This window comes from Cryptotermes secundus, unplaced genomic scaffold (assembly GCF_002891405.2).
Source record: "Cryptotermes secundus unplaced genomic scaffold, Csec_1.0 scaffold70, whole genome shotgun sequence".
Taxonomy (NCBI): domain Eukaryota; kingdom Metazoa; phylum Arthropoda; class Insecta; order Blattodea; family Kalotermitidae; genus Cryptotermes; species Cryptotermes secundus.
The window spans coordinates 4,576,577-4,604,073 of record NW_019734964.1 but is presented as its reverse complement, the minus strand read 5'-3'; the positions used below and the strand labels follow the sequence as shown (position 1 = coordinate 4,604,073).

At 41.8% G+C, this 27,497-nt stretch overlaps 1 protein-coding gene across 4 annotated transcripts in view; it reads left to right on the top strand.

Annotated features, from left to right (window-relative positions):
- Positions 1-27,497, top strand: part of LOC111869011 (Ig-like and fibronectin type-III domain-containing protein 1) — a 631,957-nt gene that overhangs the window by 282,173 nt on the left and 322,287 nt on the right. For all 4 annotated transcript variants that reach the window (XM_023860183.2, XM_023860182.2, XM_023860181.2 and 1 more), the window contains one exon: positions 13,333-13,421. The gene's annotated coding sequence lies outside the window, so the exon portion shown is untranslated. The remainder of the gene's footprint in view (positions 1-13,332; positions 13,422-27,497) is intronic.

Sequence of the window (27,497 nt, the reverse complement as noted above, 5' to 3'; positions counted from 1 at the left end):
CTCGACACGGACCATCCACAGAGAACACATCGCTGCTTAGCATCGGATATCATGTATTGTTGTCAGGTGTGTACATCTTGCATTGCATAGCAACGGACGCCCTATTGTTCCGCATTCGTTGCTGTGATATGTGTTTACCAGTCTGTTACCTAGCACCGGACCAATCTGTCACAATATGTTAGTCACCGACCGACTTAAATCAAGCGATAGTGCTCATGGTTTGTATTCGGGGGGTGCCTAGTTCGAATCTCGGCCAGGATACGAATTGTTATAAGGAAGGATTTTCGTTGATTTCCGTCAGTCTCTCTAGGCATTTGTCAGAATGTTCCTTAAATTCGGTCGCTCTCGTTTCATGCAGTAATTCGTTGCTATATAATCTGTGTTAATGACGGCGTTATTAAATAAATTATAAATAAATGGTTCTATCTTCGGCTATATAACGCCGTTGAAGGTAACCCACGTTTCGGAGGAACATGTGGTCTCCATCTTCAGGATCGAAGAGTAAGCCAAGCAAAGAACCTGCGTGAAGCGGATAGCTGGCGGAGATCTCCAACGGACTTCACGGCCCTATGTCCCTAAGATGAAACTCTTCATAACCACCGCTGTGATACTAAAACCATTGAGCCATCGACGAGTATTCAGTTAATCAACGACCTCGATACGTTTGTTGAGCCTGGATACACATCACCGTATTGAGAGCCCACCGACTGAGTCGAACGTGAGCCAATTTAGTCAAGGCTCTGCTTAGGTATTGTATAATTCGAAATTCTCACAGTGGGGGCTCTGCTCGCTGACTGCTTCATGCAGGTTTCTTTCTCGGCTTATTCTTTGACCCTGAATATGGCGACGTTTTCTTCCGAAACGTCTGCTGACTTTCAACGGATTATATTTCGTTACATCGCAGAACATAAAACTACATGTGATTATATTCATAGCGTATAACGTGTTGTATGCTGCAAACATATACACGTACGAAGTAGTTACGTTAAACCATCACCACAACAAATGTACGCTCGCTTTTAATGTTCACAATGAAACCTTTATTTTGCTACATGTTTCGTTCGCACAAGACCATCATCAGGCCAGTTAATATGGAGTACGTCTAGTCACTGAATTACTAATATGGATCAATACTAGTGCAACGTGTCATGTTGTATGATAACGGAAATTCTGCCTCAAATTGGTAATAAGTATTAGATTTAAACTAAAGAAACTCCGTGGCCTGTGGTCCGCAAACGAACTATACCGACCGAGCGACCGCCGCTTGGCGAAGTTAGTGCCAACTTAGTGACTGCCTCTCTGATCTAGTGGTCAGAGTTCCTGGCTACAGATCCAGAGGTCCGGGTTCGATTCTCCGCGCTACCAGTTTTTCTGAGTAGTGGGTTTGGAACGGGGTCCACTCAACCTCGTGAGGATAATTGAGCAGCTATTTCAAGGAAATGGCGGCTCCGGTCTAGAAAACCGAAATTAATGGCCGTGGTGATTCGTTGCGCTGACCACGCGACACTCTCTATCCGCTGAAGTTGCACAATTAAATCCCCAAAAAGGTACTCACTCTTTGACAGGAATCTCAAAATGGAGCGCCCACCGGATTTTGAAGCGAGTCCATTGGAAAAGATACATTCCAACATTAACCCACGTTCTCAATAAAGATGGTCCTGACCGGAGAACTGAATTTTGTCAATGGTATCTGGAAAAATGTGCGGAAAATACAGCGTTTCCAAGCAGAATTATCTGGGCAATGAGGCCACATTTAAGTTAAATGGCACAATTAATCGACACAATTGCTCCTACTGCGCTCCTCAAAATCCGCATGTCTTCAAATTCCAAATGAAATGCTTCATACAGTTTGTGATTCCATTGGTCCGCGTTATCAGCTCTGTCTGGATAATGATGATCATCAGTTTGAACATTTGCGAACACGCATGGTGCAGTAGACTTGTTTTCTTCAATTTAAATCATTAACCTTATATCTGTTTTAAAGAACGTTGCGTTTGGTGTCATTAAAAGGGTTAGAATATTTTTGGGACACCTGTATAATATGTACCTGGGGTATAAGTGATATATGTTTTAATGTTGTCCTATCGTCATCGTCAGTAATCTGTCAGACGACAGGTCCACAGTCTCTTCCAAAACAGTTCCTCCACTTAATGCAATCTAGAGCTTTCTCCTTCAAATGACAGTATCCTCTTCTGTCCCCAAGGTCATCCAGCATCTTCTTACGTCTTCTTCCTCATCTTCTTGTCACTTTAGCCGCCCCTCTATCTTTCCTTCAATAACTTCTTTTAGAAGGCAGTTACCGCGTAAGATATGACCAATCCAATTAGCCTTCCGTTTTCTTATTTCGTGTAGGATATTCCTCTGCTCACTGACTCTAATTAACACTTCTTCATTTCTCACATAATCGGTCCAACTGATGTTCTCCATCCTATCATATGCATCTCCAAATGCTTTTAAACCAGATTGTATACAATTTTTTACTTATTCATTCGTTCTGTACATCCCACCAATCGTGCCCCTTCTGGATATCTCAATGCCAATTTCTTTTTAAAATGTTCATACAAATAATGACACGCAGGTGGCCATCCCAGCTGTGCAGCAGGGGCTGCTGAGTATTGATGCTTACTGGAAATTTTGCGGTGCCAAGTGTAACCTGCGGTATTACTGTTTGAACGTGATCTGTTTATCACGTTGTGTCAACGTCATTTCATTTTATCGAGTGTTGTAGAGCAGACCGCTGAAGTAGGGTTCGGCAAAGCTCTTTATATCAGTAACCAGATTGCTTTCGTTGTTACGTTGTTTCGTAGAAGTGTAGAGGACGTTCAACTCAGAGAGAGGAGAATACAGTAAACCCTTACCATTCCGGAGTAATGGGGGAGAGGTCATCCAGTTTAGTGAAGGTAGTCGTAAAAGACAAAAAAGACTTGGAACATAAATAGAACATTTAATGATATTAGTAGTGCTGATGAAAATAATGAAATATCACTGTAGATCCTTTATTTAAAGCCGTATAAAAGCAACATTTTTATTCGACGATCACAGTTTCAGAATTTGTCCTTGTTTTTTTTTTTTTTATCGTAATGAAGCAAATTTGAAGAAACTGTAAAGTATTTTCTAAACAGACAAGTGACTCATCTGCCTTCCTAAATGTCACGTGTCTTTTAAAGTATGTACTCAACTGGGAACAGCATTTTTTTATTTTTCATATTTCTATCCAGATTATCCGACATCCGGATTAACTGTAACCAGATCAGCGATTATTTACTGTGCTGCGTTAGTACAGTTTTGAATTTTGTTCTCTGGGCTTATGTTATGCGTGTTCTGACGTACTCGCGGCTTGTGTATGGTGTACAATTTGGACTTTTGGACAGCCGAAAAGGGATGGTCCTCCAGCTTGTGGATTTGGAATGGGGCTAACAACTCCTCACGGAAATAAATAAAGAGTATTACTAAATATCATAAAGGACCTGGGATTCTGTACGGATTCTTTCGATAAACGACCTAAGGTATCTGGCCCAGGATAGGACCAGTGGAGGACTCTTGCGAACATGATAATGAACATTCGAGTTCCATAAACTGTCGGGAAATTTTTGAGTAGCTGCACAACTGGCGATTTCTCAAAAGGAGCTCAGGTCCAAGGAGTTAATTTAGTTCTATAAGTAGGTATATGATTGAAAAAAGTAAACACTTTGCTACAACGGTATGAAGTTTGTGCAACTAAGACAAGTGACAGCCCGAAAAGCCCGTTGTTTTCATTTGTTTTTTTAACAACCATGAACACAAATATATATGGAGATTTTCGAACGAAAAATGTGGATAGTTAAAGAACAGATTTTTTATTGTTAGTGGGGTGGGACTAAGTCCCTTGTACTGCGGCCACTTCTGGCCTATTGTACCAACCCCAGATGATAGGTGAGGGTGATTGTGGAGCAATTGGTGGAATGAAGATTGGCAGGGGAAACCGAAGTACTCGAAGAAAACCTGCCCCAGCGCCACTTTGTCCACCACAAATCCCACTTGACCAAACCCGGGATCGAACCGCGGCCGCCGCGGTGGGAAGCCAGCGACTAACCGCTTGAGCTATGGCGCGCCCTATTAAAGAATAGGTAAATCAGCATAACAATTGGCTGCAGAGAAGAGGGCCGGGTTTCCATTTCTCAGAGCGGCCCTGGGGTCACCGGAACTTAGTGTCAGATAGGCACCGCGGTACTTTTCTCAGAAGGAAGGGTCACTGATCATGAGGTTATGAATGTGTGAAGTACTGACCATTTACGTCTTGATGACGTGATGCATAGGAACAGGGAGACTTTTGATCTTTTTGCTTATATTTGGACACCGAATTTTATGGTTAATCCCATTTCAAAATTTCGCGTTCCCACCATTTTAGTACTTACAAATATATTAGAAAAAATTACTTCATTTATGACGTAAACTTACCCCCCCCATCCGACAAATACCACGTACATATACCCAAAATTTTATGGGCTAAACACGTTCCATAGTCTGACTCTTGGAAAGTGCCTCGTCAGAGAGACCCAAAAAAATCCCATTCTAATGTTCATTTGCTTGTTTAATGAATGTATTGCTATTATTAGCCTGCTTGCCGATCACAATGGCCGCGCTCTCAAAGGCATGAACTGTCTTCATTCTCTCGAACACTGGAATCGTGGGTTCGAATCCCACTCGTGGCATGGATGCCTGTGTGCGTTTATTCTGTGTTTGTGTTGTCCTGTGTGAAGGTAAAGGCCTTGATGAGCTGACAGCCCGTACAAGGAGTCCTACCGACTGTGTATGAATTAAGAAACTGAAAAACAGGCCAAGGCCCACTAGGGCTCTGCAAATATAGATAGATAGATAGATAGATAGATAGATAGATAGATAGATAGATAGATAGATAGATAGATAGATAGATTAGCCTGCTTTCCTTATTCTGAAAAAATGAAAGGAGGCTTGAGTGACCTGCTGTTGTCTCTGTGTATCGGTCTGTCCATCTGTCTGTATATCCCTCCCTTATATTTGAGACTTACGAGATCGCCTGCTGTCTGTCTCTGTTTATCCCCCAAAATATTTGTTAGGAGGCTTATGAGATAAAGTTTCTATCTGTGTGTCCCCTGTAATTTTTCGTTTTTTATGCGGTCCATGTCGTACCAAAGAGAAATAAGTTATCAATACTTAAAAAACAACAAAAAAAAAAACTCAGTGGTTTTAGTCCACAAGCGAACTATACCGACCGAGCGACCGCCGCTTGTCGGTGTAGTTATTGCCAACTTTAGCGGATAGAGAGTCTCGCGTGATCAGCGCAACGAATCCCCACGGCCGTTAATTTCGGTTTTCTAGTCCGGATTAATTCTTCCCAGATTATTATTATTATTATTATTGTTATTGATGTTTTTTCTTTGTTTTCTTGCTTTTCCCGTTTACTTCACAGCCCCATGCTACGAGCTATTACTTAGATATAACGTCGATTTTCAGTAAACCATTTGAACTGCCGGAGGATTTACGTCAAACTTCCATTTGATATCAAAGAGGCTGGATTACAGGACTAACTTCTGTGGCTCGGTATAGAAATGAATGCAGGTCTTGACTGGAGGAACGAACTGAAAGCTACGAGTTGGTGGAGAGCGCTTGGAATCTGAGGGCTCATTAGCGGACCAGTGTGCCCGGCAACACAAAGCGGCGGGCTACTCTAAGGGCGAACATGTCCCCAGAACTAAGAGTTTTATGTCTGCTGGACGCTTATTGCAGAGTTACCGAGTACGAGACGTGTAGGAAATCATATTCAAATAATTTAAAACATTAAACGTAACGTACAGTTCCATCTTTGTTTTACGGTTAAGGATCTATTGGTTTTATAGCCTTAATTAGTGTTGTTAGATGTGAAGCTTTGTTTCTGACTCTGAGGAAGGAAACATTTTGATGTAAAAGAGAGGCAGTATCTATTCATGCCAAGATATTATGTGATCAGATCGGCAGGGCGTTATGGGCGGGACATTTATCGCGTATGAGAGTTGACAGGTTCGTATATAACTTTATCTGAAAACACTGATGGAACAGACTTTTTGGGCAAAAGATGCGGAGATTGGAGGTCAAAATTGAAATGGATTTTTTATAATGAGGTACTGCGCTGTGGACTGGTATCAAATAGTTCAGGATAGCTTATAATAGCGGATTCTTTTTAATATGATAGTGAATCCTCAGGTGCCATACAGAGTGAGGGGTTTGTTAAACAGCTAAGCGACTATTATGTTCTTAAGGACAAATATTTTTTTACTTATTCTTCTTCCTCTTTCTTTTCTCCTCCTTCTGCTTCTCCAGGCTTCTATGAGTTTCATCTTCTGCATTGTTTGCCATGCTCGTTCTTCATGCATCTTTTTCGCATATTCAAGCCAATCTTGTCTGTCTTCTTACTCTTTCGTTCACTGAGGACACTCCTGTTCCTTTCCTTATATTTTTGTTCCTAATTTTAGACGAATTAAATTCGCTTAGTGGGGGGTGGAGTCCAGCTGGGTCCACTCGGCACGGCGGCCACTGCTTGGCCTCTTGTACCTGCCCCAGGTGATTATAATGATGGAGAATTTGGTGGAATGAAGATTGGCGGGGGAAACCGAAGTACTCGGAGAAAACCCGCCCCAGCGCCAATTTGTCCACCACAAATACCACTTGACCAGACCCGAGATCGAACCCGGGCCGTCGCGGTGGAAAGCCAGCGACTAACTGCTTGAGCTATGGCGCGGCCATTTTAGTCGAATCTTCTCCATGGAATTAAATGTTATAAATGAAGAACGTTGGTAATTTAGGCGGATTTATTTCCTTTGAGCCCCTGTTCTGATAACGCGGACGTCTTGAATCAGCTTTGGCCAAGAAGCAGCAGAGCAGCGACACGCGGGTACTGACTGTTGGCAAGAAGATGCCAGGGGAAGGCGTATAACTTACTGTGTTCTCACAGAGGCAAGTGGGGGTGGTGGCCATTTATGTCTCTATTCTGACGGACAGTGCCTTTTGTCCGACTCTGTGTCGTTTACTATAGCCCTTCTGCAGTCGGCTGTTNTCCCCCCCCCCGGCACACCGCTGCTGCGGACGATTCAATTATCCAGTTCCATCATCTGTAGTCTGGAACACAAGTTGACGCAGGCGCAGCTGCAGCTTTCATCTCTAGCGCATAAAAACAATTAATGCACTTCCCTGTATTACATTAGGTGTGCATACTGCGATGGTTGCCGGACAGTCCACCAGTTATAATTATTCTTCATTGCGGGGGGACGTGTCCTTTCTTTTCCTCCCCTGTGTTGTAGCGATGTTCAGCTAAAGGCCAACTTACTTTGCGCTGGGGAACAGGGCGTCTGTTGCTGATGATCCCTCCTAACTGGCTAACTCAGTGAAACAGAGTCCTGCTTTAGAAGCTAGTAGTCGCTCAAGCAGTCAAGAAATTCCCTTTTCTTTATGTAACCCAAATGTTCATACTATTTTCATAAGAACACGTTACTGAGCTCCGCGGTAGCGTACTTGGTTGAGGCACTATGCTACAAGACGGAAGGTCGCGGGATCGAATCCCTATGAGGTCATTGGATTTGTTTTTCAATTTACCTAATCCTTCCAGCAGCACTATGGCCCTGGGGTCGGCTCAGCCTCTAACAGAAATGAGTACCAGGAATATTCTTGGAATGTTGTTGGGGATAAAGGGTGGCCGGCGCGTAGGGCTGACAATCTTACTGCCATCTATGAGCCGATTGTCTAGAAAATGTGGGAACCTCAACGTCTCACAACCGTATTGGTCTCCACTCCCTGTTACAGAGATACCTTTACTTTTACTATTTTACCCCTTACTGGCTTCTACTCGAAGTCAGATAAATATAATAAATCCAGTCTACGATACATCTTCACCCTTTATAGCTTCAAGATCCTTTTTAATATTATCATACCGTCTGGTCCCCCGCTTTCCTGTATTTATATGTTCTTTAAGTCTTGAAATTTATAAATTTTATTTCGCATTTGAATTAAGCTTTCGGGTAGGTGTTTCATATGGCTTGAAGTTGGTGATATACACGTTCCAGTGCGTGCTACTAATTAGTTGGGCCGTTTGATTTCTTATTGAACAGCGAATCTAGCTACAGATGCCACTACACACGAGTAGAAAGACTTTCCCTTGTATATTTTAAAAGCACAGATTTTCTAAAGCCATTTCAATTAGAATTTGCATATGTAACATGTGCATGTTATTCACATTTATGTTGTGGTTTGTTTCACTTTTAAAACAATTAATAACACTCTATAAGGATTTATATAAAGGGGACCCAGTACTAGACGGGTTTGGATCAGAATTAAATGCCTTCCAAATCTCTCAGACTAGACCACTTACATTAAATTTAATCGAAATTCTTTACGAGATTTGGGAGGTGAAACACGCTGACCTAAATACGACCTCGATAATGTTTGCCCATTTTATACCACTTATGCAAAGAATGTGGCATCCTCTGTGGGCTAGTGTTCAGAATTCCTGAGTACACATCCAGAGGTCCCGGGTACAATTCCCGGTGCTACCAGATTTTCTGAGAAGTATTGGGTCTGAAACGGGATCCACTCAGCCTCATGAGGATAATTGAGGATATACTTGAATGGAAATGTAGCGACTCCGCTCTATAAAACCGAAATTAACGGCCGTGGAAAATCAATTGCGCTGACCACGCGACACTCTCTATCCGCAAAAGTTGGCACTAACTTCTCCGATAAGCGGCGGTCGCTGGGTCGGTATAATTCGCTTGCGCACTAAAAGTCACGGAGTTTTTATGCAAAGTATATAGGCTAGAATGAAATATCTGAGAATTATACCGGATGCCAGCCCCACACAGCATGTTACATGCTACATTTCATAACTTAATTGGAATCCCCTCTCTGTATTCTGCAGTTTCTGTCATTCATTGCACCCCCCTTCTGTACGATTTAGTAGTTTCCGGATCATAGAGGCAGTCATCTTTACTTGTCAGTACGCGAAGAATATTTGCTCACCTATTTCGATGTAACAACTGAGTTAATTCTCGTACAACACATGTATCCTGTACAGACAGGATGTGTATACACACAGACTATGAAATTCTCTGACAGCGCGACAAGTTCTGGCCATGATACATGGATTAAATCAGTGTAATTTACGCAGCCATGTATGTCATCTTCCAGTATCGTTGGAAAATGTCACAATCTAATGGAGGTTCTTAGTCAGATGTCAATTTATGGGATTTTCTGAATTGATATTCTGTTCGGAATTATGAAATGATCTCTTAATAATTGACAGGCGTCGTTATGAATGGAGGTCATTACGGGGAATACGAGATGATGTTTGATTGGACATTGTAGTGGCATCACCTCACTCTGGATATATGGAACTGTATGACTGAGCGGCTGATTGCGATACCGTGTTACACCTGCAACCGCTGAAGTCCAAATTCATTTGAATAGCACAACAGAGTGCATGAAAGCTGTGATTGCTTTAAAATGACAAGTGTAATTCAATTTCTGAAAATGAACTGCTTCATTGCCATTATAAAATCGTTTATTATTATTATTATTATTATTATTATTATTATTATTGTTACTGTTATGAGTTTCAGTTGTTAATGTTGTCTGTAGGGACGTTGACATATATGTAACCCAGACTGTTTACCTTATTCATATTTTATAATTTGTACTTTACAGTTATTATTGAAATATTAATTGTCCTCTGGATCAGTGTATATATATATATATATAGGTTTATCCCATATATAATATATATCTTCTTGCTGCATTATGGCTGGGGGGACTCCAATGAAATTAGGCTTATGAGATCACCTTGCTGCCTGTGTTTTCTGTGTGTGTGTGTGTGTGTGTGTGTGTGTGCGCGCGTGCGTGCGTGTGTGTGTGTGTGTGGCGTATTCCATGTATCAAATTTTGAATGCATAAACAAATCTTTATGAAAATTGGTATGTATATCATGGCACCTGAGCCCATCTCAACGTCTCGGTATACACGTATACCTTCCCCACAGCAACAAAGAAATTTTGGAGGCTTCGTTTTCAATGCGTTCCCTGTTATATCAAAGGAAAGTAGGCGATTAGTTCTTCCCAGAACTTATTATTATCTGAAGTATAATTCTTTCGCTCGTGCTTACTTAATAACTGTAATTTAGGCAGTTTAATAAGCGTTTGAACAAAAAGCTAACTGAAATTAATTTTAATCATAATAACAATTATAGAATATTGTTAAATATGGGAGCCGGGATAGCGTAGTTGGTATAGCGACTGGCTACGGGTTGCACGACGGAGGGGTTGGAGTTCGAGTCCCGGTAGGATCAAGAGTTTTCTCTTCTTCAAATCTGCTCTGGGGTCCACCCAACCTCCTATCCAATGGGTACCGGGTGCTCTTTCCCCGGGGGTAAAGCGGCAGGTGCATGAAACTGACCACTCACCTCCAACTAGTGTCGAGGTCAAGAAAGTCTGGATCTTTACACCCACTCCCCCATAGCCTTCATGGCGTATTGCTTTACCTTACAGGAACTCGAGTACGAAGTATCACATGATGTAGGTGTGCACTAAGGTCTAGGGAGGGGATCCAGATATTGAACATTTCTACTTGAAACACTTTGCAAGGGATGTTCTACGATACCGTCAGTATGCTCCCTATCGACGAACTGGAAAGCATTTGAAAGGAAGCGGTCATTGCCTAATCAAGTCACTTTCCCGTCATTTGCCTGAAGGGCCTGAGAAAATTCGCGGAACATCTGAGTCAGTACATCCAGTGCCTCCACCATAACTGGAACCGGACACATGTAGAACAGAGCGTTGCTGCTAGATCCATCTGTACTGTGCCCTGAGATGTGTGTAGATGACTGATATATCCACAGCTGGTATCTGTTGCAGAACAGACTTGTTCCCTTTGAAAGATATTCAACAGTTTAAATGCTGAATTTCGTTGGCAAAGCCAGCGCCACAAATATTGTACTCTGTAGATATGTGTCTTTATTGTGTGAAGTATCGTTTAGTTTTCATCGCATCAAAAAATATTTCTTACAAACGTTACAGACTTGAAGTGAGACTTACGTTGCATTCTGAGCCGTGTCTCTGTCCTTCCACGACAGAGTGAGCTGAAGGCTGGTCCCACTTCGTTCCAAACGTTTGAACTGACGGGCTCAGTATTCAGCTGGTTCTGGGATCCCGTCTTTTCTCTGCATCTGTTCATTCTTGTTTTTAAAATACATATTCAGTTTTTCTATATATAGGTTTACACACACACACATATCTATATATATAATGTAAAGTTGTCCCTGTGCTTAACTAATTAAGCATTACACCATGAAGGCGTATGGGAGTGGATGTATAGATCCACATTTTCTGGAACTCGGCACTAACTGGAGGTGAATGGTCAGTTTCACGCGCCGGCCGAATTACCCCCTGGGAAAACGCCCACGGTACCCATTGGATAGGAGGCTGGGTGGACCCCAGAACCGGTCTCAACTATTTGGAGAAGAGAAAATTCTTGACCCTATCCGGACTCGAACTCCGACCCCTCAGTCGTTCAGCCCGTAGCCAGTCGCTATACCGACTGCGCTATCCCGGTTCCTTGTTATTACCCTAAGCCAATTACAACACAAATTCTTAGTAATCCATCTATGGTTCTACAGCCCCTTAAAGTTATCCCTTTAACAGGTCTTGAAGGCCCGTAGGGGTGTGAGAGGTCGAGGCTCCCAGATCTTCTAGATAGTCCGCTCATAGATGACGATAAAGTTGTCAGCCTTACGCCCCGGCCGCCCTTCACCCGCCATAAAAATTCCTGGTACTCATTTCTGTTAGAGGCTGAGTCGACACCAGGGCCATAGTGCGGCTGGAAGGATTAGGTAAATTGAAAAAATCCACCTAATCGAGACTCGAACCCGCGACCTTCCGGCTTGTAGCATAGTGCCTCAACCAAGTACGCTACCGCGTGCCCCTCTACAGCCCTTTTCTGGACCTAACTTCTTAGTAATACTCGCACAACAAAACTAGCTCAACGTTATTTTCCATAAATGTAAATAATAAGAGATTGAAAGTTTTTCATAAAAAAAGTCTTACATAATATCATACGTTCCAAACAGCGTATATAAAATTCATATATGCAGTTCAACGAGTCGTGTTTTGAAGCCTTGTAAAGAACTGGCTGCATATACCAGAGGGATGTGCATAAAGACAATGAATTGACTTTAAACTAAAACATGCAAACAATTTGGTAAAACATTAATTTAATTATATAGTGAATTTATTGTAGAGAAATATGTACCATATTATAGCTAATTAATTGGAAGCCTATCCTGTGGGAGTTAATGGGGTAGACATTACCTGGCGTGAAATTTTAATTGCCTGTACTGTAATAATGAGCAACGCTTTGGATTACAACGGTGAAGAACTCGTTACAAAGAAAAAAATATGTTTACATATTATTTATTCTGAGTCGTCCTTTTAACACTTGTTAAAATTCTTATTTCCATGGAAAACTATAGGAAATTCCACACATTTTTAGACTTCAGATTCCTATATTTCCACACTTTTTAAATATCATTTGTCATGCCATACGTTCCTACATTCACATGTATTTGTAAATTTATTAACCGGTTTGTATGCACTTACATATATGTTATGATTGACATATTTGCATATGACATGTAGTGTCTTCTGGGACGTAATGCTATGTAATCTACTAGACGTTTACCGACGTTTCGAAAGAACGAACTGCTTCCATTCGGCTGTCTGCTGGTTGCTTGCTGAGCTTACTCTTCGACTCTGAAAATGGAGGCAGTATGTTCCTTCGAAACATCAGTAAAATTCTACCAGACTATACGACATACACGCCAGAAAATAGCACTCTTCATAGTCACCGCCTTGCTAACCTGAAATCCAACAGGGTTTTCTACATTTGCTGACGAGCACTAATTGAACTTTCGCGTTGTTGCTGTTTCTGGAGAACAGGGCAGCCGTTAAACGGGGTTTAACTCAGATCTTTTAATCTTATACACAGTCGGTAGGACTCACCGGAAGGGGAATCAGCCTGTCGCAAGACCTGCACATACACAGGACAACACAAAAACAGAATAAACACAGACATCCATGCCTTGAAAGGGATTCGAACTCACGATCGCAGCGTTTGAGCGGGCGAAGATATTTTACGCCTTAGACGTCGCGGCCACTATGATCGGCCCAATTGAATCTGGATTTACATAGAGGAGAAAGAATTGCTTTGAAGTGCATGCTAGGTCCACAAATTGTTTCTGTGTTATTAGGGGCTCTATCTAGTTGCGGTACAATTGTCTGATGAGGCTGTTTCTTGTTGCAGGTCGCTGTTGTTTTGTTTCTCCACACGTCACGTCCGTCCACCGTGTATTGGTTCCGTGTGTGACGGCCGCGTGCCCCGGAACTCCATCTGTAAGTTGTCAGCCATTTTGCTTATACATTCCCCTTGCTAATACTCGTATATTCTGAGGTGAACGTCTGGCGTGATAATAACTTCCTTGAATCAGATTCAGAATTTGAGTAAGCACTTTTATTTGCATAAAAACGATTGTTCTATAATAGGAGTTTAAATAGAAGCAACGTTCATTCATGAAAATCGTCTACTTGCATGTCAACGAGTAACAAGTCCTGGAGTTCTCTCTTCTGTTAACCGTCATGCCCTTTCTAGATGCAATTTCCGACAATGAAACAAAAATCCCCGGTAACCGTGCAGGTATTCACGCGGTAAGAAAGTGACATCATCATCCTGCCCTTCTTCAGAGGCTTCAGTCACTCTTTTCATTTCATATAGAATTTTGCCATCTCGTTGTCAGATAGACCTACCTGCTGTTGCTTCCTGTGTTTTCGTGACATTTTTGCCTCATGATTGAGTTGGGAGCCCCCCCCCCCGCAATCCTGGCGTTCCAGTGTTTTCTGTCAATGTTGTTTCCAGGAGCTTGTTGGCCCCAATTTGGAATCGTCAGCAAGTCCCTTTCGCCCTTGCATGACTTACCCGTAAAAGAAGTTTCCCAGGGCTCACGACTTGGACATTCACTTATCGGACTTGGTAGATTTGATAACACACATACACCAATAAGATATGCACCATTGGGGCCACATACTACCCCTTTGACCCCCGTAGGAAAGTAACACGAATGTTAGTTCTGTTCGTGGGTACAGAAAGGAACGGAGGATTTATTTGTGGACTAATATATTAATACAGTAGAACTTGGTTATAACGTCATCAAAGGGACCTAAAAATAATGTCGTTATAAACGAATGTCGTTGTAACCGAAATGGGCACTTCCACAGTAGCCTTATGTTAGTCACGTAAAAATCTACCAAAAACCGAGTTAAAATGTTGCATTTTTTAGTGAAATACGTAGTTAAGTACAGACTAACGTAACATTAACGTGGAATTGCCCAAATGTGTAATATCAAAGACATATTACAGCGCTTTTCACTGACAATACACACCGCACTAATACTGTATATTAAAGGTAGGCCTACTCACCAAATTACAGTAGATTACATCAATTGTTGTGCCTTACTGTACCTAGATACGAGTACAGTAATCAGTTATCTTCATCTGTTTCCTGTTACTTGCCCAATACACACTTTCTAAATTACGTTCAATGTCCATATCAGAGAAATTCAGGAATGAAAATGACGTTACATACGAGGTTGATGCATTTGTGCATGTCGTACTAAGCAAGGTATAAAAACAGTTGCTTTATGAGGAATTAGTTCGTACCACTGAATATTTGACGCAATAGACAAGGTGTCGCAGAAACCGATGTTGCTATAACCAAGTTTTACTGTAGTTTTCATGGGTGACACGATAGACAAATACGGTCGAAGGCCTTCCGGCCTACAGGCTGGAGTTCGAATCATGGCGGGGTCAAGAATTTTCTCTTCTCCACGTGTTGCAGACCGGCTCTAAGTTCCACCCAACCTCCTATACAATGGGTACTGGGGGCTCTTTCCCTAGGAGTGAAGCGGGCGGGGCGTGAAGCTGACCACTCAAGAGGTCAAGAAAATGTGGATATGTACTTCCACACCCCCACATGCCTTCATGGCGTAGTGGTTAATTGGTTAAGCACAGGGAAATCTTTACCTTTTTTACTTCATGACACTTTCAATTCTATCGCTTCTTGCTCTTTCTTTTAATCAGCATTTTCAAAGGAGGATAACCAGAATCTCGTGCAGAAAGCAAATGTCAAAAACATTTTAGTTCTTACGTATTTATTTCCTAAAATGTGTTCCGTGCTTCGCCGTCGAAGAAAAACCGGATGAAAGTGAACAGTACAATCTCATATAGTTTTAATTCGATAATTCTATACTTCTCTTTGATCCAGTTATTTTATAATATCAGATAATACCAAAGCTTATTATTTTTACTACCTGCACGTATTCTATAATTAAAGCCAGGCCGCTCTTTGCAATTTTATTTTAAGTGCCAATTACTGTATTGATGACCCACTCATGCTTGTTATTTGTTTGTACTGAGGTTTTTTCTCTCCAGTCGTTATGAGCATAGTGACATAAAAAGGTACACAGAACACTGCAGGCTTTGTTTCTTGCTGAACACAGGCAGACGTCGGTTATATTGTCTGCTAATTGGATCAGCATTGCTCCCGTGTTTCATTTATTTAATCATTTGGATAAATGCCCTTTTCAACTCTACTACATTATAAACTGATGATGACCTGAAATTTTCCTTTGTTTGTCACTCTGGAAGGAAAGTCACAATGGAGAATGTGTATTATCCCAAACTTAAGTAAACTTAGACTATAAAGCTTCACATCACATGAATCACTACCCTTCCTGTATGAATTGTAAGAAATACGTCGTATTTTCAGGAAAATGTGCGGTGCTAAGAAAAGTGTGCTAAATATTTACCGGCTTTCATACTGAGAGTGGGCACAAGGTAGCGTAGTTGGTTGAGGCACTGTGCTACAAGCCGGAAAGTCGCGGGATCGAATCCCGATGAGATCACTGGAATTTTTTAAATTGACTTGATCATTCTAGTGATACCTGGGGAAGAGTACAAGTTATGAACTCGTCATTATGCAGTTTTCTCCAACCTGCTGTCAGTTCATCTCTGTTCGGTCCAAATATTCTCAACACCCTGTTCTCAAACACCCTCAGTCTTGGTTCCTCCCTCATCGGGACTTGAACCCGCGACTTTCCGGCTTGTAGCATAGTGCCTCAACCAACTACGCTACCGCGTACCCTGCATATATACATATAACATAAAAATATTAATCGTAACATTGTCAGTAGTAGCTTTAAAATACAGCTACAATTATAAATCATCTCTGTTATTTATTTGGTATTCATGCAGTCGGAAGAGGCGTTCCGTTATTGGTGTATTTCACGAGCGTTGTGGTTAGTCTATTATTGATTGTCTAGCGCCTGGTGACTGCATGAGCCATCGCGTATCAGGGAACTCCCTTACTATTGCTATCTAATTATAGATATGTCGTCCTGCGTATCATGAGCTATGAGCCTCCCCCCCCTCACCACCGGTATATATTAACTGGCTGTTCATATCTATAGAGAGAACTTACTGTATCACATACCTCCCGAACTCTAATTTCATAAAAAGCAACTAAAAATGGCTGTAATTTAAATCCTTTTGTGAAATACAAAGCTACAAACACACGGTTGTTACTTTTAGGGCGTCTCATAACAATGGCAATAGCCAACATCGGTTGTCAGAGGTTTGCAGAGCTAACATTTCTGTTCAGACTGTAATTATGATAATTTCAGGGGAGGTTCGGATATATGGAATGGAAACAGATGATATATTTACTAAGTTTTATATTATCGATGTTTGATTTTGTTCGCTCGAATAACTGATTCGATTTTCTCCTCATTTCACTATATATATACTCAGTATAATATCGGTGTGAACTCCATTTATTTAAATGTATTTGTATTCCAGTTGAACGGGCAGTAACATTTAATAATATATTTTATACATCCCCCGGATTTGAATCGGGATAGCTCAGTCGGTACAGTGACGTTCTACCGGCTCGACGGCTCGGGTTCGATTCCCTTCATGGCGCGATTTTTCTCTTCTCCACAGCGTCAAGGGCCGACACAGCCTCCTGTCTGATGGGTACCTGGGGTGCTTTCCCAAGGAATACAGCTGTGCTGACGTTAAGCTAACCACTCACCTTCCGTCTAGTGCCGAGGTCGACAATGGTGGAGTTGTACCTACACTCTTAGATATGTCTTCGTTACATAGTTCGTAATTAATTAAGCACAGTAACAATTTTAACTTTATATCCCCGAATTATAGTTCAGTGCCGAATTTAGCTGCAGTTCATTCTGTATAACTATAACAGAACTCATTACCGACACCTGACCCGACCGTATGGGTAGCTTCCCGGCTTCTTATTCTAAGCCCTGACCAGAGATGGGTTATCCTGAGTTGTTCGTGATTTTACCCAGTTCTTCTAGACCACATCCAGGATATCTATCTATGGCCGCTTTTTCAGTTTCTTAATCCTATACATATTTGGTAGGACTCAAAGGACGGGGGATCAGCCCGTCGCAAGGCCGCTGCCAACACACTGAACAACATAAAGAGATAAACGCACAGAGACTCCATGCCTTGATTGGGATTCGAACCCAAGATTCCAGTGTTCGAGTGGGCGAAGACAGTTCATGCCTTAGACCGTACGGCCGCTGGGATCAGGTACTGCCAGGATATACTTCGAATTATTGTATGACCGTTTTCTTCCGCTTATGTTCCCGTTCTTTATCAACTAAATATCCCGCCATTCGACGCTGCATATTCTGAGCTACAGACAGTGTTGCCACACTAACCATATAATTTTTTTTATTTCGTTTAGTGGGGGGTGGAGTCCAACTGGATCCAGTCGGCATGGCGGCCACTGATTGGCCTGTTGTACCTGCCCAGGGTGATTATGATGATGGAGAATTTGGTAGAATGAAGATTGGGAGGGGAAACCGAAGTACTCGGAGAAAACCCGCCCCAGCGCCACTTTGTCCACCACAAATCCCACTTGACCATACCTGGGATCGAACCCGGACCGACACTAACCACATATAAACAGAATCTGTATGGAACCCTGCTAAATCCAATCTCAAACTTGTGATTGTTGTCCTGCTAAATCAGCTGCTCTGTGTGTTTGAATTACTTCAGATGGATGATGCAGTTTTGTTTTCAACTAGACGCACCTCTTCTGCCGTTATGCTCAGCACCTCACTCAACCTCGCATCGAAGTCTGCGCTAAACATAGTCTGAATACGTTGCCGCAACAGTTTCCGCGTTACGCACGAAATATCTCAACTAAGGTTATGAAGCCTCTGAGTTAATCAGCTAATCGTCATTGCTATTTAATTCGCACATCTCAGCATTATCAAATAATTTTCGCCTAATTTTAGGTTTAAAAAAGTTAAACGATTGACGCTACAGAACATTACTAGCTTTGGGATTCTTCTGAACTTATAGCTCCAGCAGTAATATTTGATGCCGGAGGCGATTGTCTGGAGTCATGCTCCGGCCGCTTTAACCTGATGCAGTTTTGTAGGAGGACCCAGGACCCAAAGCCCGTCTGGACGTGAATGTAACACCAAATCTCCGATCGTTCAGGCCATAATCTAGTCACTATACTGACTGAGCTACCAACCTTACAGTGTTAGGAGATATGAATTCATTTGATACCATATTTATATTCAGCGAATGGTGGTCCAAAGAGAAGCCAAAATATTTTGAAGAAGCACCTGACTGTTTCAGAGTAAAATTTTTATTGAGAGGAAAAATAAAAAAAACTATCTTCATGGAGACGAGTCCTTCTTGAGAAATCAACATTTGATCAGCCACACATGAAGTTCCCAACATTTTACTGAACCAGAAAGTTCATTACCGTGTTCACAAGAGCCCTTCACTGGTCTTAATCCTGAGCTAGATGAATCCAGTCTACATCAGCACATCCTAGTTCTGTAAAATCCATTTTAACATTATCCTCCCATCTACGTTTAGGTCTTTACCTGGGTATGAGCTTCCTGCAGACATTCTGCATATATTCCTTGTCTATCCCATGCGGGCCCCGTGTCCTGCAGAAGGGAAAATGTAGTTTTAATAAAACCAATACGGTTTAACATGAGATGAATCCCATTACAGTGTGTTTGTCCGCTCTTGTGGATTACGGGGACCATCATGGTCTGACAGAAATTTTTGAGTACCGAGGAGTTCTAGAATTATTAACCTGTAGATTATATGGGGCGTGGAGTTTATTTGAACACTCTCTGCAGGCCAATGTATGAACAAAATGCCCCCATATGCACGTGATGCTTCAAAAAGACACTCCAACAGCACCATCATTTTGAAAACCCTTCTCTTTATCCCTCAGTGAACAAAACAAAACATAGAGGAAAGGTGACGTAGTCACTGGGAATGCTTTGTCGGCATGCATGGTAGGGCCAAAGTATTGTGTTGGAATATTCAGTTATGTTTCAACGCCCGCCATGGTGCCTAGTCGTTCTTTACAAAACAAGAACAGTACTTCATGTGGAGGCCATGTCTGTCCGTCTGTGTTCGTGACGCAATATCAGCACCCGAATCGTTGGATATATTCATTCAAAAATTCGATGTGGGAGAGACTCGCTAAAATTAGTAATTTGAGCATGTTCGATTTTCGGACATTTTTCCATGAGGAAGGTCACTTTATTTCAGACCGCAAGTTGGCAAGCAAGCTCTAATATTTCCTTATTTTTAAATTAGATTTAGAAATAGCTGAGGCGCGCGGTAGCATAGTTGGTTGAGGCAATCCGCGAGCGAAGAACCAGCATGAGCAAGTACTCCCTCGCGGATTTTATTTTTTCTACTACCCTGAAGATGGAGGCGATACATTCCTCCGAAACGTCGGTTAACACAATATCTACACTGAGCCATATCCCAGAAGATGGCTTTCTTCAAAGATATATACAGTTGTAAGAGTTGAGGCTCTCAGAGCGATGACTGTGAAGAGCGCTACTTTCTGCCATATAACTCAATTTAGGCCGGTAGAAGTCCACCAACGTTTCAGAGGAATATACGACCTCCTCCTTCAGGGTCAATGAGTAATCCAAGAAAAGCGCCAGCAACTCCACGTTTCCACGTTTTTGCTATTTCCCTGAACATTTCATTCTTAAACCCTGAAGACATAGGCAGGATGTCCGTACGATATTTCAGTGAACTTCTACCAGACTTCACGGCGTTGCATACCATGGTAATAAAAGAGGGCGATCTGAAGGGAACTTCATGAGATTTGAAGTTCTCATTGAAATGACTATGGAGATTGTTATTTGTGATTGACTGTTTTCTGAGATGTGACGCCGTATATTCTGGTAGATGCTTACTAATTTTTCGGAGGAGCGTCCTGTTTCCGTCTTCTTACTCTTCTCACATTATCATGAAGGCACAGGTTCTTCCGAAACGTTTATGAACATATGGCAGAGTACACGAAATCACTTCACAGAAGACAATAGTCTTCAGGGTAGAGTTCGGTAGACTGAATCACAAGGGAAGCTCCAAAACTCCATCATCACTTCCTGTACCTCAGCGCCGTAAGAAACCCCTGAACCCTTCTGTGACGCTTCGCGAGCTTCATTTGCCTTATTAAAACTTGATGCTAGACTCAGAGAAGAGCTGTGTCTAGTTTTCTTTAAGAAAAAAATAATGAGCTCCTGGTAAAACTTGCGGCTCCTTGTCAACTTTAATCAGCCTGCAGGATATCCCCTAAGTGTACATGCATAGGTAACACTCGTGTCATCTTCACCGGCGATTTGTCACTTCACGGCAATGAGATCACATCACGGATAGATAATTCATACCCTTCTCTTAGACTGACAAAACGTTAATGGTCGACATATTGAATATTTTATATAGCAGCTGTGTCTGGTCTTACGGGACAGACTGTATATAATGAGGCTGGAAGGGTCTATAAATAAGGAATTATATAATTTAGTGGCATATGCCTGTGTGCCATATCTATCAATGCTGTTTCCACCTATGTTAAATTTTGTAGATATCACGTAAAGTTTCGCACTGCGGCCGTGATCGTAATTGTTCATTCATTCATCAGTAATCTGTCAGACGACAGGTCCACAGTCTCTTCCAAAACATTTCCTCCACTTGATGCTATCTAGAGCTTTCTACTTCAAATGAGAATATCCTCTTCTGTCCCCAAGGTCATCCAGCATCTTCTTACGTCTTCTTCCTCGTCTTCTGGTCACTTATATCCCCCCCTTTTATCTTTCCTTCAATAACTTCTTTTAGAAGGCAGTTACTGCGTAATATATATAATTGTTGCGTATATAATTTTCCCATATTTTCGTATGTAACAAATACTTTACTCTGATTTTGTAGCCACATTCATTTTCTATTTCTTGGCGAAATTTCACTGTCTTTAGTGATTCATTAGTTATCGTCATCAGCAGCCACCTATGGAGCATGTGGCTGTTTGTTTCCTAGTCGTAGAATGAGGGCAGAGTGGTACTTAAATATGTGCAGAAGTCTCATTTGCTGCTGCTACAGCTGAAAAGATTTGCTGAAGAATGCGAAACATGAGTGTACTATCCCCTGGGATATACCGCCGTGTAGTCCGTTGAAGGCCTCACCCTGAAGTCCTGTTCGTGTCTCCTCGGTGTCGCTCGGTGGTTGTTGTATGAGAGTCAGTGGGTGCCGGTGGTTTCTTTCTGTCCTACCGGCGAGCCAATGGGAACTGAGTTCCGCTCCTCATTTCCGTACTATTTCCTGTATAATTCGAAATTCCACCTAGCCGATCCCTCTGCTCGCCACTTGTTTTTACACTGGTTTCCTTCTCAGCTTATTCTTCGACCCTGAAAATGGAGGCGATATATTTCTCCGAAACAGACTACACGGCGTTATATCCTAGAAGATAGTAACTCTTCATAACCACCGGTGTGAGAACCATAAAACTTACTCACTCACTCATGGAGCTGAGCCCTTCTTGAGAAGCTGCCAGTTGTGCAGCTACTCAAGAACTTCCCAGCATTATTTGGCATCCGAAGGTTCATTACCGTGTTCACAAGAGCCCTTCGACTGTCCCTATCCTGAGCCAGATAAATCCAATCCATACCATCTCATCCTATCTCTGTGAGAACCTTAAAACCTACACAGTGTAAAATAGACTGCTGAATTAAATTAATCAATTAATGCCTTATGGTTACTAAATGTACCATCTGCTTTAACATGAAATGAATTCTGCCCATAAAGTGTATTTGTATGTTTCATATGGAGGTTAAAATAAATAGCTGTTTTCCCCTAAACAGCATAACGAATTGATATGTTATGCAACGGAGACGTAATGTGTTTCCTGTGAGGTACGAGCTGAATTTTTATATGTTATTTAGAAGAAATTCAGTCTTTAAGGGGTTGTTGCTGTCCGTAATTACCAATGTTGACTTATAATCTCCTAGTCAACGGCCTGATAAACACTCTTATAGTACATACAATCACATTTGAGACTTATGAATCATGTTTTCACAAATGTTTTAAATAAAAGTTCTCGAATTTTTCGCATATTCTTTAGTCCTATTATTTGTAAACTTCAACTTAAGTAACTCATTACCAAAATATGCTTAGTCGTTAATATAAATTCTACTCTATAAGTTAGTTTCATCATATTTTAATATTATATATACTGGATCTTCCGTATAACCAAAAGTTTAGTTCAGTTTTTCTGAACTAAACCAAACTAAACCAAACTAAACCAAACCAAACCAAACAAAACCAAACAAAACCTAAACCAAACCTAAACCAAACCAAACTAAGCTAAACCAAACTAAACCAAACTAAACTAAACTAAACTAAACTAAACTAAACTAAATAGAACCAAAAGAAGCCAATTATAACATTTCCTGATGAAATAGCCTTTCAAGAGTTGAGATGTTATAAAGTTTTTTTTTTTACAAATAATAATTTTCTGGACGTTAACAATGGTCCTGTTTTTTTTTTCCGAAAACACCGTCCTCTTTATATTTCAAAACGCAACGTTTCGGAAATTGCATTTTATCTCCGTCTTCGGGTAAAACCTACTCATTGGGCCCAATCGACAGAACCCAGTCTCCGAAACGTTGTGTTTTAAAATATAAACAGGGAGGTTTTTAGATAAAATCAGGACGATGGATTATGTCCAGAAACGTAATACTTGTACTGATGTACCATCATCACGAACTTTTAGATCTTGCTTTCTTTCTGTTTTATTATCGTCTCCAGTTATTCTTCCTGAGGTCTGCTTTCGTAATGACACATGTCCCATCTTTTATTTCCGATATACTCTGCTGTTTTTCCCTGTTATTATCTTTATGTTTGAGCTTACTCTTTCATCTTCGCTTGCTTAGTCTTTGTTCCATTGTAACACTCAGTCAAGGAGTCACCGAGACCTCTTTATTCGAGCATTCTTGGAAGAGGCCAATGGGAAGAAACGCCCGTTGTATCTTGACACAAGCCGCTCCAACATAAGCCTTACGCACCCTAAGAAACTTACTGGACTGGTATTATGTTTCAAGTACTTCTTCCAACAAGAAGCCACAAAAAACTGCCAGCTTGACTTTTCTTCCTGAAAGCAGTGAGGAAGAAGGATAAAAAAAAGAAACTGATGGAAAGAAGATTTCATATTTGAGACAACTTTCTCTTCTGCTTCTTTCCTTCAATATGTCTGCCTAGAAAGAGAGATGGGCCCGTCCTAGACAGAAATACTGAATGAAAAATCTTAAACACACTTTTGTAAGCGACGCCACAGAGCTTACCGACGCTTTTTTTATAAAGCGAGTTCATGACGCCACCTGTTTCCCATGTGTTAAGGCGGGCATAGGGTGTGCGTATATTTTGAAATTGAAATGAGCGCAGATGTGAGGCGTTTGGGATTCTGAAGGGAAACTACACCAGTACACAGATCAGAGTATAAGTCGGCTTCAACTTCCTTTATTTCGGAACAGGTGGTAACGTTCTGTATTATAATCAGTCTTTTTATCCGGTGCTTTGTTAAATATGATATTAATTCTGTATATTGTGACGCATATGCTCATTGTTAGGCAATGGCTCGGTAAACGTATTCCCGAAAAATAGGACGTACATTACTAGGTAACGGACGAATAAACAGGCATTCTTGACAACAGAAGACAGGGCCGGTACCGAGGAGTTATAAGAGGGCACAGCCAGTCGCAGTTTAAACCGGAACTGAAGGAGTGCAACGGAAATGAGTACAGCTCTAGTGGAGCGCCCCATCGGAAGAAGTTGACGGTGTGTCAGACAGTGATTTCTGAACCGTTATAACAACTTGTATAAAAGTCCAATTAATTCGATCATCACATCCAAATCCCAAACCCTGATGCGTGACAATATGTTATAATCAGCTTATGTTTGTTACTTTGTCTTGATCTAATTCATTACTTCATGTTATTGTTTGCTTTTGGAGTACTGTGATTTTTCTATGTTCTGCTGCGAAACAGTGGGGAGGCGAGGAGAATATTCGGACCGAAGACGGAGAAAGTAAGAGGAGGGTGGGGGAAATTCCCGAATGGGGAGTTTCATAATTTGTACTAAATACTAAACTCCAGCGTCGGCGTAGCTCGGTCGGCATAGCGACGGGCTGGACTGCCAAAGTTAGATTCCCGGTGGGGGCAAGACTTTTACTTCACAGCTTACAGACCGGCTCTGGGGCCCACGCAGCCTTCTACCCAGTTCCGGCGGGGGTTCTTTCTGCGGGGGTAAAGCGGCCAGTCATGAAACTGACCTCTCATCTCCCCTGAAACCGAGATCAAGAATTATGGAGTATACCACCACTCCCTCATATGTCTTCATGGCATTCATGTTTAATTAATTAGGCACAGGGACAGCTTTACTTTCCGTTTTACTATGCCGCGCCATAGCTCAAGCGGTTAGTCCCTGGCTTCCCATCGCGGCGGCCCTGGTTCGATCCCGGGTCTGGTCAAGTGGGATTTGTGGTGGACAAAGTGGCGCTGGGGCAGGTTTTCTCCGAGTACTTCGGTTTCCCCTGCCAATCTTTATTCCACCAACTGCTCCACAATCACCCTCACCTATCATCTGGGCTGGTACAATAGGCCAGAAGTGGCCGCAGTACAAAGAACTTAGTCCCACCCCACTAGCAATAAAAAAAAAACCTTTTACTGAATTCTATTAGAGCGAAGAAGGCATGGAGGTTGAGAAGGACGGGTCATATAGCACACATACGAGAGCTGAGGAATACATTCAGAACTGTAATCATATAACCTGAAGGAAAAAGTTCACTTGGAAGACGAAGGCATAAATGGAAGGCTAGTATTAATATGAATTTATAGAAATAGGAGCCGGTCACGTTAGTCGAGCGATCTAACGCATGTACTCTCTTCGCTCGCTCGGAAAGCCGGGATCGTGGGTTCGAATCCCACACAAGACATGAATGTTTTGTATATGTATGTGTTTATTATATGTTTGTCTTGTCCTTTGTTTAGGTAGAGGCTTTGCAATGAACTGATCACTCGTCCAAGGAGTCCTCCCTTCTGCAAAATGATCTAAACGAAAAATAAACAACCTCGACACCATAAGGTATAAGAAGAACGGATTAAATAAGTAAGAAACAGGAAGTGACGGTTTGGACTGGACTCATGAAGCTTAGGACAGTGACTAATGTAAGGCTCTTATGGTCTAGATAATTAAGCATTAGCTGGCTGATCGACTTTAGCTTCGAAAGGAGAGCCCTGCTTCTATGGAACGAAAAAGCGTGTAAGTGAAATAGTTATTCCGAAAAGGAGTATCCTAGGATTGGAATGAAATTTGATGACACTTCACGTCTGTTTACTTCTGACTGTATTATTAATGAGAATAGCTGGCCTCTGTGAGCATAACTCGGGCCGCTGCTCTCCGCCTCTTTGCCATGGTTTGTCCTCGTTCGAACCAAGGTCAGGTAATTTCGGATTTGCTGTGTACGAAGTTGCTCAGCCCTGCACTCACTAACTCAACTGAACTGAACTTGATCGGGCTAGTCATATAGACTTGGAGTGGACCACATAGAAAACACCGCTTCCAACAGTACTTCTTTTGTTGTGCGCGCTGTCCACTGTCTAGCAGCAGCTATTTTCTCGTTGTTTGTTTCGCGGTCGTTGCCTAGCAACTTGTCTGTATGCCACAATATATATTCAAGGTGAAGATATAATTATGTGGATGTAATATTTCGAGTTTAATGCTGGATTTTGATATGTGGTGCAACGTAGCTAATCTGAACAGTCTAATCGACAGGAATCGATAATAATTCAGATTAATCGTTACATTCCCAAACCTATTATTTGTGGGCATCAAATTCATCGCGACTTAAGGTTGTGAACAAGCAGGAAATTAATATTAATAAATAAAAATCGTTATTGAAGTTACACTGGCAAATATTGTCCTTGTTTTATGAGGATCAACCCTAGCATCCCTCAGAATCCTAGAAGAGCGTACCTTGCTGGTACTGTTATGCGCAGAAAGAAAGCTGATTGGCGAGGCTTCTAGAATACATACAGACAAAGAACCATAATTTAATATGCTTATGTCAAAAAGTTAATATACGAAAAAAACCTTCTTTTCTGTCATGTAATTTGTAAGTAAGTCAAGAAGAATGATATGGCATTGCTGTTGTGAGAGACTTCCCTGGAGGTTGATGAAAGCAGTCTTCTGGGATGTGGCACCATGTAGAGGTTGTGCTAACCGACGTTTCGCAGGAACGTCGGTTAACACAACTTCTACACGGCGCCACATCCCATAAGGCTGCTTTCTTCATAGTCACCGCCGTGAAAACCTCACATCTCTGAAGGTTGCTCCGAAACCTTATGAAGGAAATACAATCTCTTCTGATCGTCTATGACTCCCACTCGTAGTTCGTGTGCTCTTTTATATTCTGGTTCGGACTGTCATCTTGAAAGGAGAGAAAGAACTTGTTCGCATTACATTTTCGCTCTGTATATTCATTTTGTCATGTTATCATTCTATGCCCGCTTTCTCTAACACAATGCAATTTGAAATTTTATAAGAAAACAAACTGTAACTTCCCTTCTTCAACAGCCTTCACGGAATCTTACCGTAAAGAATGAATAGAAATCGTGAAGTTTTTGTTTAGCAATCAGGAGCGCAAGGTATATTTTTCTGTGGTAAAGTAGCAGCACACAATAGTGTCGACAAGCCACATCTTGTGGAACCAATTTCAGACATCCCCCTCCTCCCTCCCGCCGGATGCTGTCTTGCGGCGCTGTGTTCGTATTGTTTCCTGGCCGTCACTCACACTAGGAAGCTGTCTCCAGTGCAGCGTGACTATGGCCAGCCGCATCTTCTTACTAACCTCTCGTCTACAGGAACAGAGTGTGATCTTGTGTCTCTATTACAACTTGCCCTTCCAGCGAGTACAGTTTGGCTCAGTAATAAGTCAACACCAAGTATTTCATTTGCCGATCACAGTGGCCGCAAGGTCTAAGGCAGCGAACTGTCTTCGTACA